Raw genomic sequence first — 18,760 nt, 5'->3', positions numbered from 1 at the left:
GATCATTAATTTTGGTTCAATTCCTCTCACAAATCATAAGGACTTTGCTGGCTAATTTTTCTAAGGAAAATGAATTACTGGCATGACATAGTCCTTCCATGACATTTGCTAATACATTTCTCTGTCAAACTGTGAAGTTAAGTGTTTTCATTGTTGAGCTAAAGAGGCTTAACATTAAAAACTTATGGAAATGGCCTTAATACTGAGATTTACTTCTAGAATACTTTTGAAATGTAATATCCCCAGGTACTTTATAAAAAAAGCTAGACTCCATTTTCAATGGCATTTGCTGAGTTTTTATCTGTGTTCATAATCCAGAATGTGCCGTTATAAATAATGAATCAATCAGCATCTGCTACGCTCACAAAACAGCTGTATCTCAAAATTTACTGTTGGCCTGATTCTGCACCTCTGAGGTGGCTGAGAACTTTGCTTCTAGCTTCTGTCAGAAGACAATAAAGCATACAGCAGCAGTCCTCGTCACAGTCTTTGGGTGTGCATGTACAGGTATATACATTAGTAATCTGACCAAGCCAATGGAATCACTTTGCTGGCTGGTACCAAAATGAAAATGTCATTTGAAAAGGTACATTTTTAGGCTGCCATTACAGGAGTATAATTATAAATATGGAAATGAGTAGAGGATTAATGTCAGTTTGAGACCTCACATTATGACCTCAAACTCTCCTTCCCCAGGCTTTGCCACTCAGGGGCAATACAATGTTATCCATGTGGTACCGTTGCCCCCCACCGTTGGAAGGTGTGGTTTCCAGAGATTCAATTCTTTGAGGCCTTCGTGTACAGCATGAACATTTATCACACATCTATTTTGCCCTGACCCATTTGCAATTGATGGAATGCAGCTGAATTTAGCAAATCACAGCTATCAAATTACCACGAGCCAATAAACACTGATAAAATGTCCTTTATCAAATCTTACCTCATTCAAATCTGTCTTTGATGCCTTTTCAGCCTCATACATTAATTTATACATTCTGCCTTTACACTCCAAATGAATTTAAACATCCTATAAAACACAAACGGTTATTACAGTCTGCTGTTAAAACAAAAAGTAAAACACGGTGGAAACCTTGAATGCATTTGATTAGCTGATACACTAGAAAACAACACATTTTGGACAGGCCAGCTATGCTGGGCATCTAAAGGCCCAAAGAAAGCCATGTGTACACTAGTTTCTCTTCAAAACTGCTGTACATGTTTGTGTAACAACACGTACAGTTGTAGGTTCAGAGATGTAAGGCCTTCAGATGTCAGCTCTCTGATGAGCTCTCTGTTATCAACCATCAGTGCCTAAACCAATCTTGAAAGAGTTTTTTTACAAAGAAGATAACAAAACCTGCAAAAAATGAGAGCAGACAGCAACTAGTTTATTGCCATTTTACCCATAGTTACACAGTTTTCTTAATTTAAGTTCTGTCACCCTCGAGTGATGTTCCAACCAATGCCTACCATACTGTCATCACTCTTATTCAAACATTTTTTAACCTGTTTTCGCAAAATTTATAGAATTTCCTGACGAGAAAACACTTGCACTGCATTGACCTGGTTATAAGATATACTGTGTCCTGGTGAGCCATAAAACACCCCATTGTCATCTCTCATAGGATTCTTTAATACAAGATATAGAAGTGGAAGTCTAGGATTTTGATTGATAGACTGAAGATGCTGTGGCTGATTCTATATAAGTAAGAAAAAAACAAAGTTTTTTTTAACTCTTTATATAATTCAGATACGTTTGGTAAATTAAAGCCCCAGCTAGCATGCAGTTCTCTCTCTGTATCACCTGCCAAATCCTTGTTCTGGGCTACATTAGGAACTAATTCTTAGCTTTGACTCACATTTACTTTTATCGCAGCGTAATCTTGCCACATTTCTATTTATTATTGTCCAAAATCTTACACTTTGATAGTGAACAAAAGTAATCCTATGTTTTAAATGCTTCCAGTTTCAATAAAAACTTCTACTTTCATCACTTACTCAGCAACAGGTAATACACAAATACAGATTTTATACAGGCAAGAGCGTTGGAACTAAAACTACTGCAAAGGCATTGCACATTTCTTAAAGTTATGCCCCTCATTTTGCTAGTTAGTCACATATTTAATGGCAGCAGGGATCTCTTCAGAATTGGCTTTGCTTATTTTGCTTTGTGCAAGATACTGCATGATCATTATTCAGGGTTGTAAATAATTCCTAATTACATCTCAAGGGGTCCATTTTGCCTACCTAATTCTTGAAGAAACTACTCTCTTCTGTTTATACAAGCTTAGGCCATATATTTAAGCTATAATGGTACATTTACCTGCACAGGAACATGTCATAGTGGGACTGCTCCCATTTTCACATGACCCACCTGCATGCATATACCGGGAACAAGGGTATGAGTACGAAGGTTTCTGTCTTCTACAAAAAAAAAAAAATGTAGTCTAAACATGATTCTGTTCTGCCTTGAGCACACAGTACTCACAACCAAGAACATGTGGTTAATGAACAAAAGCCTTTTACTTTTTTTCCTTTAACTCAGACTGTCACTATCTGCATGTTTATTTGCCAGATGCATCCCAGCTGCTAATTAAGCTTGAACGAATTAAGGTGAATTGAATCTTGCCTGAGCATCTGCTGTTCTCCTATTAGCATGGAAGGCAATGAAAAGAAGATGATACTATATCTTTTAAAACACTGTTTATACTTAGAAATATTTCTTGCAATATACTAATACAGATTTTTTTCTTATAACAAACACTTTGTAACAACAAAATGTCTTGCAGCATGTGCCAATGGGTTGACTTGTGGTGTAGTTTTAGCAGTTTCCCTGGTAGATTCTCATCATATGCAGAAATAGAACTAAAATTTTAAATTAGTTTCAAAGAAGAAGGAAGAGCCAGATATCAAACAGCTGAGTGGCTTGATCAGGAGTGACAGAAGTATAGCTTCAATTCCTCTGCTTTTGTCAATACTCTAACAAATGAAAAATTCAAAGTAGTGCTAGGCTAGTAGTAGTGCTACTAGTAGTGCTAGTAGTAGTAGTTCTGTGGGACCTTCTTTCCTAGAGAAAGGAAATAGCTTTCACAACAGCCCTGTGAAAACAGTCCACTGTGTAGTCTGTTTGGGTTTTCTGCAGTCTTCAAAGGTTCATCCTCATGATGCAGAAAAAAGCTTTGTGAGGTGGTGTTTTTTTTTGTTTGTTTGTTTTGTTTTTTTACAGCAGAGTGATATCCATCAAATGAGAAAATGGTCTAAATGGAAATAAAGAAGTCATCTTCATGGCAACATCCTGTCAAAGTAGGGATTCATTTAATTTACAGTTTGGAACATAAATACCTTTGTTGCATTTCTCTTTGGTCTAGATTCATTTCAACTTATGGCCAAGAGTGGGAAAAACTTACACAATTCATATCTAGGAAGAGAAAAATTGGGTGAGTCCTATTATCTAAGCCCATAACAAAAGAGAGATCATTGTGAAATATGCTACAGAGATACTGCCAGAGTGGCATGAAAGGTAGAAAAGACCATCTCATCACCCTTCTGTAGATTACTCCTTTATGGAGTACAGTATCAGTACTGAGGTTTTTCCTTTACATTTAACAAATACCTATCCTGTGATACTTTTGTAATACGCAATCAAAGGAAAAACAAAACAAAACATAAAATAGAAGGTAGAACAAGATATTTGACTAAGTCTACCTGTGCCAAATACAGTTACTGCTTAAGAAGCTTAAGAGTTTTGCCCCCTGTAAAACCACAGTTAATATAGTATTAAAAATAATAAAAATTAAAAATAGTTATGAAAGAAAAGCAAAAAGTGAGTCATTTTGATCTTAGAGACACTTTTAGGTTATTTTAGATGCAAAGAAAATCTCTTCATAAAAGAAATATAAAAATGATTAAAACTCTGTGCCTTGTGAAGGTGCAGACTCTGCTTTTACACAATTTTCAGCAAGTCTTTAGAGTGATAAAATCTTGAATATTAGATGTGCATCCCTTAGGGCTTTCATTTCATTTTTATACTGAAAAAAGGCTAATGCAAGTTCATAGTAATCAAAAATGGTGATAATTGCTACTACTAAAATTCTCTGTAAAAAGTTTGTGCTGTCTTATCGAAAAGCAAGTGAAAATTAACCAAAGCTGTCCAAGTTAACAAATTTACTTATTGCACAAGAGACAACTGGAATGTGAAATTTATAAATGTAAATGTCTAGAATTTAGAAATACAGTTCCTCATTTGTAAGCATGATAAATTTAAGTTTTGTAAATGGTGTATTTTGGCAATTAAAACTAAGGGTATTCAATGGTAAAACTGCTGAAATAATGTTTCTTGCTACATGCCTTCCCATAGGAATGTACTGTTGAAAGAAAATCTAACGGACTTTCTATCCAATAATGAATGTTCCTTTGCTAAAGACAAATGAGAGTCATAGTACCACTTCCTGGCTAAATATGATTAAGTATTAATGCCTATTGAGTTAAAAAAAAAGAACAACACAAACACAAGAGGTATTGATCCCAAATTGGATAAATGTATTTGTTTTATTAAACTTAACTGAATTTTGCCAGTTCATAATGGTAAACTGAGCACCATGAGAAGAGTAGTTAATGATAAGACTCCGGAGATCTTAATGATGCTTGGCTTGTCATGAGCATTACCTGAAACACATTTAACTATTTGGGTAAATTAATCTTCATCGCTAAGTTCTGTCTAGGTAAAATAAACCAGGGAAATGGTTCTAATATGCAAAGTGAGTGAATCTTAAATATAGATTGCAGGACTTAAATATTTCATCCATATTTAAATAAAATCTGAATATTTCATAAAATCTGAATATTCTGTTTTTTTCCATCAGATATAAAATAGTAAAAAGTTGATTGTTTTTCTTCTTTCACTGGCACATCATGAGTTGAAATAAGCATGAAAAAGAATATCAAGTGGAAAATTATTGACATTTTTTGTTGAGTCAAGGTTCATGTACTCTTCTTCATAATTTATTTTTAAAGTGTATCCAGAACAAATCTGACCCTTTTCAGCTAATCCATGCAGTATTCTCAAAAAAAAGCCTTAAATATCATTTTTGGGGGAATACTTGTGTTGAACAACTAAAAATGATGAAGCCAACAACAGCACGAAATTATTGTGACAATCAGGAGATAAGAGTTTCAGATCCAGAGGACTAGTTGCAAATAAACAACACAACACATTTTGGATGTTAATTTTCAAAAATTAAATTACTAATTAATTCTTGAATAATTCATAAATCATACTTCATAACCACGATGAATAATAATTATACATAAAATAGGATGTGCAGGAAAAGAGATTACAATTGATATTGAAGAGATAACAATTGATATTGAGTTGATGAGAAATGAGAAATACTCAATATATCCTTCCTTACTGATCTCTAAATTACAACTCTTTTGTGGGTTTCTCAAAAGCAAAGCACATTTGATACTTACACTGCATCATTTCCATAAGAAGACACAGAGTCTTCATACGTGCCTTCTCATGGACCAGAACTGGTTAAGCGAAGACTTTTTTGTGTAAATTTAAAGCTATGAAAGAAAGAATTTAGGCCTCATTGTTAATGCTAGCTAGTGGTCTTCAATTACATAGACTGGCACTTCACATAGAAGTACCAATAAGGAGAAAAGTATTAGTTTGAAACACAATTTGCCATAAGCATCCTACAATGCTAGGTATTCTATTGTTACCCTGTTTCTTCGTTTAAACATGGATTTTGCAGGTGAATGACCAAACAAAGGAAGTGTAGCATTCATGGACCAATTTGCTCTGTGGCTTTGCAGGTACAATTGCTAATTGAGTTCTATACAAATAAATTCATCTAAAAATGAAGGCCTATGGTAGTTTTGTTGTTTAACTAATAATAGCACCTTGGAAAACAAACAAGCTGTCATTTCCAAATCATAAAAGCTGTTACTTTTTTTATTTAACCATTCAGTAAATAAAAAAGTTATTGATCTCTATATTGGTAAAAAACTGAAAAGCAGTAACAATCAAAAATACATATGAGCATGCATAGGCATTTTATTTAGAGATGAGAAATTCTTATTTCATTTTTTCTTGTTAAATTTCATTGTATCTGTGAACATGTCAAGATGACAGAATCTCATTTAAAAGCTGTGAAGACAGCTGACAGAAAGTGCATTAAAAATTAGATTTTGAATTCAAAGAATGAAAGCTTTAAATCACTACAGGCATGTCTGTAGGACAAGATTGATACCAGATGTTATTTAGTACATGTTATTAACAAACCATTCAAGCCTTGAAGGGACCTTGTCACTACATAACTTCTGTCTATGTAAATAAGATTGAAGCAAGGATTTATATTGCTAGCGATATCAAGCATCCAGTACATCAAAGAAACAGGACAGAAAGTACTGCTCAAGTTAAAGAAAGTACTAGAGAATACTAAAATCTATGACTTTCTCCTGACTTTGCTTACACACATAAATCACTTGACAGTGCCACACAAAATCTATTCCATGGAAGCATTGCCTTGCAAAGCAAGAACAAACACCTACAACTGTGTGCTAAGAAAAAAAAATAATAATAACCAAATATTGTTGTATTACTACAATGCAACACTTATTAATGCAGATTCAGTTAAATTGTTAACTGAAAATATATACACTATAGAACCTGTCAAAAATTCTTTTTTCTCTCTGACTTTCAAAGGTCTTCATGTTACGCTATTCACTAAATACGCAGTAACATTGTGTTTCCAAATACTCAGTGCTTTGGGGAATATTCTGATAGCAGTCTAAGAGGCTAAATTCTGGTCTTCCCTGAAAATCTGGTCCATAACCTCCACTGGCGTATTTATACTATGCTAATTTGACACTTTTCCCTTTTCCTGTGGTCTCTCTAATTTATCAAAACCAATTTTCCCTTGCTTTCTACCTTAGTCATCACATGCATACATATACACAAGTCACTTCAAAGTGATTGCATGTGCTACCAGAGGATGATGATGTTTTATAGTGATTCCATAGATATTTTCTTGGATTCATAATTTTTAAAAGTAAGGAAACCACTTGGAAATCAGTCTGACCTTCTGTCTCAACACTTGTTGAATTAAAATGTTTTCTGAAACATCCAGTGTTGATCTCAAGACTCAGTGAAAGAGAATGCACCATATCTCTACACAAATTTATGAATGGTTATCCACAGTATAACTGTTTTTATCTCTGTTTTGGCCTGATTTTCCTGATATAAAATTTTAAGTACTACATAAATTAATATTTGCTATAAAAACTTGAGGAATCCCAGTCATCAGGAAATTTTAAGAAGAATTTTGATGGGTTGGGATTTGATCTGTAAGGTCCTATGTGTTTTTTGTCTGTGATGCTGCTTCCCCTGTGCTGGCCTACAGCCATGGTAATTACAGTACCTGCAGATCATTCTCTGTAAGAGGAAACTTTGGAACCTGTCCTGAAAAATCCTGATATTTATCTTTGTTCATTATTAGGATACTTTACTGGAGTTTGTTTGTATTCCGTAAGTAGAATTGCAGTGGAGAAATGATGCACTTTGGAGCCCATGAAAGTGATGGAAATCTCTGAAAGCAGATATCATGACTCCAGGCTATACTGCCTGTTCCAGATGACTTCTCACCTTGGTGACTCTCTACCAGTAATCAAGATGAGTTACACTGGAGTCATCCTGACCGAACAAGAGGGAGCCTGTTCTGGCAGGAGCAGCAACAGAGAGACATGGATTCATCTGCAGGATTTCTTCACTTCATGGCTGGGCTCAAGGGCCCAATCTTGACTTCTGAGAGATGGATTAGAAAGGAGTCTGCAAAAGGATCAGCACTAAGGTTTACTCCTCCAAGCTCCTCATGCTTTTTAATGAGGTTATCTGGCCTATGTTAATTACTGCTGGAAATATTCAGCATTTATCTGCCTCACCACATGACAAATAAGGATACTGTTCTTTCATTGAAATTAAAACTGCAAGAAACTCTGCTTGCTACCTCTTTAATGAATCCAGCCCAGAGACTTTACCTTAAGGTGATGCCTACAATCTGGATTTGGTAGAATTCTGTAATGTTTCACTTTTCTGTACTACTATTATTATTTTATTTTAGCCTCCTACTGATCTGTCAATTTGGAATTACAATGTTACTGGATTTACGCATATTATTGAAATATGGGGATTTATTCATTGTTGTGTTAGAAAGGATGTCAAAACACAGGAAACTAACTTTACACTGTAGATGTGTATATATATATATATATATATATATGTATAGACATCTACATATGATGTGTCTTTTTCTGGTTGCTTTTAAATTAATCACTTTCTCTTTGTAAGTCTATTCATTGTAACATCATCCCCTAATGCGTCTTACATTCTCGTCCCAGGCTTTACTGAAATCTGTATAAATGCCCTTGATTTGAACAACATCCAGCAGATTTAAATTCTGCAATAAATTTCAAATGGCAGAATTTTATTAGCACTTCAAGTTCTTGTGAATTACTGAGATTGCAGAATGCAACTGTATTTGATCTATTCAGTCCACAGGGCATATTTTCAGAGACTTGACAAATGCATTGAGGGGGAGAAGACATTTCTGTTTGTTTCCCAAGTACTGAAAATAATTTTGCTTTACTTTACTTGGAACAGAAAGTGAATTCTAGTTTGATTTTTAGGACTGTCGTAAAACAAAGATGGCCTTTCTAAGAGCATCATTTTTTATAAAAGCTTAACCTCTGAATACTTATTCAGAAGTGCTTCCCCCACCCTACTCTTGGTTATGAAATTGTTATACGGTCGTATGGATGGTTGTAAATAATACTGACGGGGCTCTCTACCCTTTTCTAGTTTCTAGGAGGACCATGGGCCTAAAATTGCAGCCAGGTGTGGTCAGATTGCAGATGCATTTTCTTCTCATTGATAGTCCTTTAGGGGCATGGCTGGCTTGAGACAACACAATAGCCTTGACTTTTTCTCTTCATCTCAGGAGGTGAGATATCTTGTCCTGGATAATTCACACACTGCTTTTAGTGGTGGAGTATAAAATGGCTTCTGTACACCACAGGCTTAATAAAAAACTGACAAATTGTAGCATTTCTGGGACATTCTGTCAGTACATAGATGCCCTACTTAGTTGAAGTACTGTTGCAACAAACAAATTTAAAGCATAAACCTAAATCTTATGAGTTGAGGTCAGCTCACATGATTTATGCAAAAATTAGAATCATGGAAATGAAAATATATAAACACAAACCTCCTCCCTTCAGTGACTGTTATTAAGCAGAGATGTGCAACCAAAGCCCTGTCATGTTAAGGTTGAATACATGTTTCAGCTAACTATTTCAGGCATTAAGTGATATATTTTACAGCATATTGAACGATTGCTTTACTATGTTGGTAATACATATTTCACTAAAAAGGAGTAAATTCCTTTTTGACCACAGTAAATTCTAACCTTCTGAAACGAAAGTCTGATCTTTGAATTCTGTGGTCCCATGTTTATTGATGGCACCTTCTTTGATAAGATAGTATGGTTATTATTATTTTCTACAGAACAATAAGAAACTCAATGACTGTGAAACTTTGAAAGCAAAGTGGAATCTAAATTATGTAACATCAACTTGAAATTGGCACACAGTGTTTTCTATATGATAGGGGACAATTAAATCAGAGATAATGGAAGGAATAAACTAATCCAAGCACAAATCACTAGAGAAATTACTGAAGAAATGTAGCATACCAAAACAGGTGAGAATGAGCAAATAAATATTATAACTTCAATTAAAAAATAGAGTATTTAATGGACTGGAAAGGGATGTGGGAATTATATTGGCTGATATATTTCAAACCACTGAATTAGATCTATAATATCTGTTTGTGTAGCTGTATTTTAATGTCTGTGGTTGCCTGGAAGTCATCTTCTAGGAACGGACAAAAAAAAAAAAAAAAAAAAGATGTCAGTATGCCAGTAAGACTAAAATAGTGCTAGTTACTGCTGTCAGAATATAATTGGAACTATTTTGTGCAACCACACATGTCAGGAACAACACTACAGTAATACTAGTTAAAAATCACGCTGGTTTGGGGAACAAAGCTGTTGCACTATGCACTTTGCACATGGTGGGGAATAAGCAGTCTCAAAAAAAATTCATAGGTTTCTTCAGTAGAAGCTAACAGTTCAAAATATAGGTGTTAGAAAGAGCTGCTGAAGAGCACAGCTGCATTTGTTCTTCATTAACACGAAGGATTCTGTGCATGGATCTGTTGTTAGTAGAAGTGTGTATTAGAGTGGATTGTGTATTGCCGCAGTATGTATTAGAGTGGATTGGTTTTCTGAGCTGGAAATTCTTACTTGAAATTATTTCAAAAACAAAATCTCTTTTCAGCTAAGCAGAAATGTTTCACTAGCAAAGAGATTTGACTCTGTATCAAACTGATACAAAGAAAATATTTCACTGTTGAATATCAGGCACTGGCATGTGGCCTCACAGGTGGAAAAGCGATGGCAGTATTTATTTTCTATTATTTATTCAGATTGCTAAAATATTCCCTAGTTGCACACCCTCTGCACAGGGTGCCTTTTCCACTGCTTAAAGTGACACACAGCAAGACAAAATAAATGACTGCACCTCACATCTTTAGGGTATCATTGAACAACGTTATTTTTTCCCCCTGAGACTATAGTGCTGAGTCCAGTAGAGAGAAATAACAAACCGTGAGTTGCTGAATTCCATCATGTGAACCTAAATTCCTTATTTCAAATATATTTGATAGATTTCCAGTGTGGTGATATTTGATGATTCTAAACACAGCTCTTATTTAAGATAACCAAATCTACATTATTCCTGAGGGTTTCATACATTGATGGAATAGCCATAAAACTAGTTTTCAGTGGCTCCATCTATTGTGCATTATTGATAATTTGAAGCTTTCTTTTGCTCATTTTTGAGTGTCTCCCAGACCTTATTGACTATTCTTGAATGTTCAGGGTGCACAAGCATTCAGCACTCATTTAACAAAACACTGGAATGCACTCTGTGTGTGGGTAATGAGGAATTTAGTTATAATCATACCATTTCCACTTCTTTAAGGCACCTGATACATATAAATGGAATAAACAGACTCAAAGAGAAAACCCATTTGGGAAGAGATCATTTGGAACTACATTTCCTCTGGTTGTCTTCCTTAGTAAAATGAAAAAAAAAATCATCACCTCTCAACAGGAAAAGCCTTTGTAGCACACCAATTTTCCTTAGATTAACATTAGGTTTAAAATGATCAGCAAGCCTGGAAAATATATTTTGTCTCGCCTATTCAACACACCTTATTTTGTACTGATAAATACTTATTATTTCATATTTTTTAAGGCTTGGTTGCAGAACACAAACAATGTATTCCTGCGTTGCTTTAGTATTTTGACTTGTCTTGAAAAAAAATAAAAACAAAAAAAAAAAAAAAAAAAAAAACAGCAGTTGAGTACTACTTAAATACTCACTTTCCAAAGCCTGACCAAATTACATTTCACATTCAATTTCTCCTACCTTCCGGAATAAGCAAATTGAATGTGATATGTTGTAAGAGGAATAGGCTCAGCACTTCTATAAACTTCAATATTTTTCTGTTACCAACCACCAACTTGTTAATTAGAGAATGATTGAATCTTATGGACTGGAGCAGTGTAGGGAAGCTCAGCTGTTTATACATGACCTGGTCTGAAATTAAAACTGAAGTAGGGGAAAAGGAGCTAGCGGGAAAAAGGAAAAGAACATAGTTCACAATTAATTTTATATATTGTACTTTTATATGTATATTCTTGGAAAAGCCCTCTGATAATAAGTTTGTTTGGATTTTGGAGGAAGGAGATTATTATTATTTTTTTTTTAAATTCATTGTTGATAGCAAAGATGTAGAATGGTTGTTAGAGGCATTGTGCTTGGGGGTCCTGAGATCGCTGGACAGAGAGCATGAGCAGTGCCCAAACTAAATTTTAGCTGGTGTGATTGGAATACAGCTACTCAAATAACCACCTGAAATTTTACCACCTGTCCACAAATGCTACATAGTTAAAAAATAAAATAAAATAAAATAAAATTAAAAGGATATTCAGCTCTGAATGTACCTACCTACCTTAGGCATTTATTTGACCCTATTACTGTACTATCAAAGCACCTTGCAATCTTACTACCTTTATCCCGAACCCCACCCCCGTGAGGTTTTGCTGTTATCTCTGCACTCACGCTGATACTTTATGTTTCAAGGAATTACAAAATCAAACTGATTCAAATGTAATACTTTCCCTTTGGCCTTGGAGGCCCAAGGCAGCTCTTTCTAAACATGGTTTCAATCATGTTTCACAGATTAAATGAATTATTCAGGTCTGTAAATCTACATTTTGCAGAAGATTTTGCTCAGCTTTAAGATCAAGTTATAAAAAGTCATCATTGCTCTAAACTAACTCATAATGGAACAGTTTTGATAAAAAAATCATGTAAGAAGTATACATCTTTTAAATGCATGCTGGTTTTACAATAAATGGCAAAAGTTTTTTTTTTTTTTACATACTTTAGGGAAAAAAAAAACATCAGTTCAAAGGAGGATCTGTAATTACAATTGAAAGGAGAGACTTCATTTGTACATCTGATAGTTAAAAAAAAAGAGGTTAGAGCTAGAATTTCCTAATCACACTTTGTCATACCTCTTCTGCAGATCACTTTTATTCAGAGTTTGAACAGACATTACATACAGTCCTTGGTAAACTTGGAAGGGATTAAATATTCTCAGATAGGAAATAGAGAAAAGCAGAGCAGAGGGGAGAACAGATTAAAGGGTTAAATTCCATTAAATGATATTTCTTATTTTCTGTTATTTTGTTTCCCCAATAAACCATGATTTACAGTTTTCCCGTTTGTTGCGCTAGATGCAAACTGAAAAAAAGTATGGAGAATTGATTGTGGTATGAGCGATGGAATTTTTGGAGACAGCAGTGTTTTCGAAAAGGCACTGGAATGAGCAAAGGAGATGACACTTTTTTTTTTTCATCAGAGTAATCCACTTTCAGTGGTGAAGAGAAATATACCAGTAATCAAGGTGTAAAATGACAGAGAAGTTGAACAACAAATCAACTGGAGAAGACTCTAAATTTAAACTCTTCTATATTAACAATGGTTGCTATAATATCCTTTTCAGGCTGAGGACTGATGACCATTTTCCTCAAAGGATAGCGATGACTTTGGCTGTCCCTGGCCTCCCCTCTGCTCTCCCTCAAGTGAGTTAGGACAACTGTTTTGGGACCAAATAGAGACTTAGATCATGAAGGTGACAAGGTAAATAATAAAATAATAATTATTATATATTTCATATTATTACTTATTACATATGAGTATAGTTCCCCATTTCACTTTACTATTCAGTCTCAAACTTCTTGTGTGCACTCAGAAAAAGGGGTTTGTAAGCAAAGAGAGAAAAGACACCAAAATGGGAGTCTGGATCTGTTGGATAGGACCCTCACAAAGCAACTGCAGTGCAAAGAAGGGAGGATAGCCTTCAACCATGTCAGCCTGTCAACAGAGTTGCTCTCCGTCTTGTTCCAGCATGAGCCAGTTATTCACGGCTTGTCAGACAATGGAACAAAGCAACTGAGACATCAATAGTCCTGCAAGAGGTTTGGGCTTTTTCATCCGGAAGCTGCATTAAGTTAGTGACATTAGCGCCACTGAGAATCTGTCACTGGGAAGATTATCTAACGAGGAAAACAGTTGTCAGGGAGAAAACCATGAAACCAATAAATATTTCCGAACATGATCCATTGTCATTTGTGAGGGCTGCTGCTCAAATCTCAATAATTGTATCACATCTAATCGTACACCACTGCCTTTGCTTTGTAAGGAACTTCCCAGGAGTGGTCCCATCTCCAGTTTACTTTACACCAATCAACTGGTTAGTAGTTTCAGCAGTCACTTTAGCACCTTGATTTGGAAATATCTTTTAAACCACAACTGGGCAACAAAAACTGTCAGTGAACAATTTTACTTGCTGTTTGTTGTTTAGCCACTGGTAGGAAGAAAGAAGAAAACAAACCTTTCATCAAAAATTTTAGTTGTAAAAGCTATTTTTAGGGATGGCTCTGATCTACTGTCATAACAGATAGAGACTGATGTGATAATTCTTTACCTTTGAAACTTGTAATGGGGCATGGAACAGGCAAGCACTGCTTTCTATTATTTCTTACTACACAAGAATAGAACAGAACAGAACAGAACAGAACAGAATAGTTCTGTTGGAAGGGACCTACAAAAATCATTGAGTCCAACTGCCTGACCACTTCAGGGCTAACCAAAGCTTACAGCATGTTAGTGAGGGCATTACCCAAATGCCTCCTGAACACCAACAGGTGTGAGGCACCAACAACCTCGCTAGCAAGCCTGTTCCAGTGTTTGACCACCCTCACGGTACAGCAATTTTTCCTAATGTCTAGCCTGAACCTCCCCTGGCAGAGCTTTGTGCTGTTCCTGCGCATCCCGCCCTTAGTGACCAGGGAGCAGAGGCTGACGAAGAGCAGGGCCTCCCTCTGTGCCTCCCTTCCTCAGGGAGTTGCAGAGAGCAGTGAGGCCGCCTCTTGGCCTCCTCTTCTCCAGACTAGACAACCCACGTGTCCTCAGCCACTCCCCACAGGACATGCCTTCCAGCCCTTTTACCAGCTTTCTTGTTCTCCTCTGGACGCATTCACAGACCTTAACATCCTTTTTATATCATGGAACCCAGAACCACACACACTATTCAAGGTGAGGCCGCACTAACGCTAAATATGATGGGACAATCACTTCTTTAGACCGGCTGGCTATACTGTGTTTAATGCATCCCAAAACGCAGTTTGCCCTCTTGGCTGCCAGGGCACGCTGCTGGCTCATGTTGAGCTGCTGTCACCAGCACCCCTGGATCCCTTTCTGTTGAGCTGCTCTCCAGCCACTCGTCTCCCATCCTGTACCTGTGTCTGGCACTGCTCTGTCCCAGGTGCAGCACCTGGCATTTACCTTTGTTCAGTTTCATGACACTGACAATTGCCCAAAGAAGAATAAGAACTGTTTGATGTCCCAAGCGTCTGCTCTTCCCAGTCAAATTGTCACCTCCTATTTCACTGTGTTTTATCTATAAAATGCCCAAAGACAAAATTTTTCAGTTGGCATGTGTAGGGTGGATATATCACTAGAAAAAACAATGCAGGTACAATCCTGAATAAATTGTTTGATATTATGCATGTTTCTTCTATCTCTGTTTATGTGCAATGTTGTTAACATCTATTCTAAGAGGCAATTAAAGTATTTGTTTCAAATTATAGTTACAAACGTGACTTCTTTTTAGGTAGTGACTTCAATATTAACCTGTCAATCCTGATTATTATTAAGCAAACTATTCATTTCATCAGTTCATTGCTGCTCATGTCTTCCATCACTGGTCACCAAAGGAACTGGGCTACTGCAGCTGCTCCCTGAATGGAGATCTAAAAGTTTTCAAATGTGAGACCATCAAATAATTGACACTAATTGTCAAATTAATTACACTGGATGTCATACAAATATTGGGATTCATGAAGATTTTCATAAACATGCAGTAGTTATCTGAGCTCTCCTGAATAACACTGCCATGTTAATTACAGTGAGCTAAACACTGCATTTTATTCATTCAGCTATTCATGCCAATTGTCTGGCATTTGGTGAATTCTGTTTCTTCAAAAATCAAAACAGCTCTACTCTGTATTGAAACCCTTATATTGTAGTCTGATGGACATTATATTTGAGATCCTTTTTATTACTGCACACAAAGTAATTACAATATATTCAAAAGACCTCATTTTCTATTTGCGTTTTTTTTTTTTTCAACTAAGTTTTTAAAAAGTTATTATTGGCTCTATTAATAGTGACAATTGAAACAAAACAAAACAAAACAATGAAGCATAGGAAATGTATCCACCTGAATAATACTTAAATTTGGAAATTTCTCTTAAAGATCCGTATTTTTAAAGAAGGGTGTTATATTGTTCCATGCGTGTTGTAACAAAAGATTATTAGCAACTGCTCATTCAGATGAGGCACTTTGCATCTAACTGCCTACAAGCAGTTAGTTGACTATGAAACTGCCCAGTTTCTGTGTGTAATCAAAGTAACTGTGTACACATTTGGCATATAATTACGTTTCTAAATTGATTAAAATCCAGCCCTGAAACGACTGCAAGCTAAGGCTTGGCTCCAATGATTAGTTCTTAAAACTTCTTTCACAAGCTTGAACAAATAACACATTTGCCAAAAAATGCTGCCAACTGTGAAAGTTAATTATGATAAATGTAACACAGTTCTCTCATCAACAATGTACAGAGAAAGGCTTTTACCTCTTCTAACTTTATTGTCCATCAAGACAAAGATGGCGCTTGAGTTTTTTTCCTTTAACAAGGACAGATATGCTCATGAGTGACAGTTAAATTTGTTGGAGGTATTAAATTGCTAATGCTAATGCATTTTACAATCTTCTGAACTGATTTAATATATTAGACTGTCACTCAAAGTCTTAATAAACAATTCTGCACTCTTAGTTTAAAATCATCCTGTCAGATCTGGAGGTTTTCTCAATTGGCCTCTATTGTTAATGTGATAGTAGTTTACAAACAAATGACTTTTTTTTCTTCATAGGTTGTATCACATGAGACTTTAATGGGTGTTTCTCTTGTTTCTCTTTTTAATTTATTATGAAACAGCTGTGCCAGAGCTTAATGGTGTGGATTTGTGCTTTAAAGCACCTGTGCTTGTAGCTAGATTTCTCCCTTTCTTGCAAATAATCTCTCATTCATATTGGAATAGATCTTTCTTCTCATTTTAAGATATTGCAAACTCAGCCTTGTGCAACTTAATACACTTTTGAAGAATGATTTCATTATGTTTATTCTAATATAGTATAATTTCTCTATGGAGTGCCACTTTTGCTTCAGAGACCCATCAGAAGCTCAACAAGTACTGAAGTTTCATGTTTGCAGATGTGAAAACAGAGGTACTCATTATGGCTAATAGACTTTGACAGAGAAGTCATTAAAAATAAAATATTTTTTCTAATTTTGTGGAAAAAAATAAAAGAAATGAGAAATTCATTTTTCTAAAATGCATTTATGGAGAAAACCTGTGTATTTTGATTTTGACGCTCTCAAATTTAAGAAGAGCAGCACCAGTATCAAATGGTTTAGATTATTGTTTGGATAAGTATCCAGATTTTGATACTTTATCTGTCTGAGTATGAAACCAATGTATCTGATTGTTGTCAAAGAAAAAGTTGTAGAGAACCTTAAGCTGGTATTAATAAAGCCCCCTTATGTTTTATTTGTTTTTCTTTATCTGTGTGCTGGTTGCAGTTGGATCTAAAATCTCTGCAACAGATAAATACAAATTGTTCTGACAGCTCATTCAATAGTAGGCTGCTACTTGCTAAAAAAAAAAAAAAAAAAGTTTCATCTCTGACTCTCACGCTTTTCATTATAGACTTTCTTAACTTAGTTATCCTCAGAGTTAGATAAGTATTCCCTAAGGCAGATACCTCTTTCTTTATAGATAGCTTTCAGGACTAGGACAGAGGCTGTGAATGAGAAGAACTAGAACTAGTCAAGACTACCAAGTTTAAAACTAATGAAAGCTCAGTAAGTCAACCACATGACGACGTGTGTTTTCATTTCATATGAATGATGAAGCCTGATTTTGCTCATTTGTATAACTAACCCAAAGCTGTACAGAGAGAGAAAAATCTGCCCAAATGTGAAGTTTACTGTCACTTACTGCAATAGGTTCACTTGCAGAGATCTGAGAAGCTGTGAGTGACCACTGTCTGTCAGCACCGTGATTAGATCTATTGTACTTGATGTGGCCAAACACTGGTTGTTACTACTAACCTGTTCCATTGCAAGGTGACAGTTCCTAAATCTTGGTAGAAAGTGTGGAAGATCTATCTTACGTGCTTCTATAGATCAAGATAATTATATGTTAAAAGATGCAATGCCATAATAGTACTTTATAAAACTTATAAACTTAATGCCAAGGAAGAAATTGGCTTTTGTCCAATGAATATGTTTAAAAGAGTAGTTACAGAAAAGATAATAGGGTGACAGGCACAAATGTAAGAAATAGATAAAGGCAGGCTGAGACAATATAGAAAAATTCTATCAGGATACTACCTTTCTCTCTCTTTAATGCTGTTGTCCATTGAACAGTTTCCCAATCTCTTCATTTCAGTATTACAAATAGACTGAATTTTTATTTTTGAAAGAGGATGCCAAGTATTTCTTCTGTTAGATTTGCAATTCTATGAACTCCACAAAGCATCTATAGTAATAACAGATAATAATTATTAACTGGTATGGTTTTCATTACACAGTTATCTTGCATAAATTTCAAGCTGTAACAGCGCTGGTCTGCCGTTAGTGTAGGATGTGGGAGGAGCTGATGAAAATCAAGTCCCAAAACAATAGGTTTGTTGGGACTGTAGCTGTAACAGCTTTCTTAGTTGTTGCTTCATTCCTTGTGGGAACAGTTGTGCAGCTGCACTACATGCAGAACTCCCACTGAAGTCTTTGAGCAAGTGCATAATTGGGCCCTAGTGCACACTTTAACACATTTGTTTTCATTACCATGTTTACTATCTATGTTTTGGAGGTGTCTGTTTTGCTGTGCTCTGTGTCTCTAAAACTGCAATGCGACAGCAGTATTTTATATTTCT

The 18,760-nt window shown here is 35.5% G+C and overlaps 1 long non-coding RNA gene across 2 annotated transcripts in view; it reads right to left on the bottom strand.

Annotated features, from left to right (window-relative positions):
- Positions 1 to 18,359, bottom strand: part of LOC121076798 — a 39,138-nt gene extending 20,779 nt beyond the window's left edge. Inside the window, exons 1-3 of one of the 2 annotated variants that reach the window (XR_005823720.1) lie at positions 18,219 to 18,359; positions 3,343 to 3,418; positions 941 to 1,027 (exon numbers count right to left, since the gene is read on the bottom strand). This is a non-coding gene — a long non-coding RNA (uncharacterized LOC121076798). Of the gene's footprint in view, positions 1 to 940; positions 1,028 to 2,764; positions 2,854 to 3,342; positions 3,419 to 18,218 lie in introns of those variants that run through there. The other variant, XR_005823721.1, reaches the window with a different exon arrangement.
- Positions 18,360 to 18,760: the final 401 nt, after the last annotated feature.

The sequence above is a fragment of the Cygnus olor genome, chromosome 12 (assembly GCF_009769625.2).
Source record: "Cygnus olor isolate bCygOlo1 chromosome 12, bCygOlo1.pri.v2, whole genome shotgun sequence".
NCBI classification, from domain to species: Eukaryota; Metazoa; Chordata; class Aves; order Anseriformes; family Anatidae; genus Cygnus; species Cygnus olor.
This window is presented reverse-complemented; position numbering and strand designations above follow the sequence as displayed.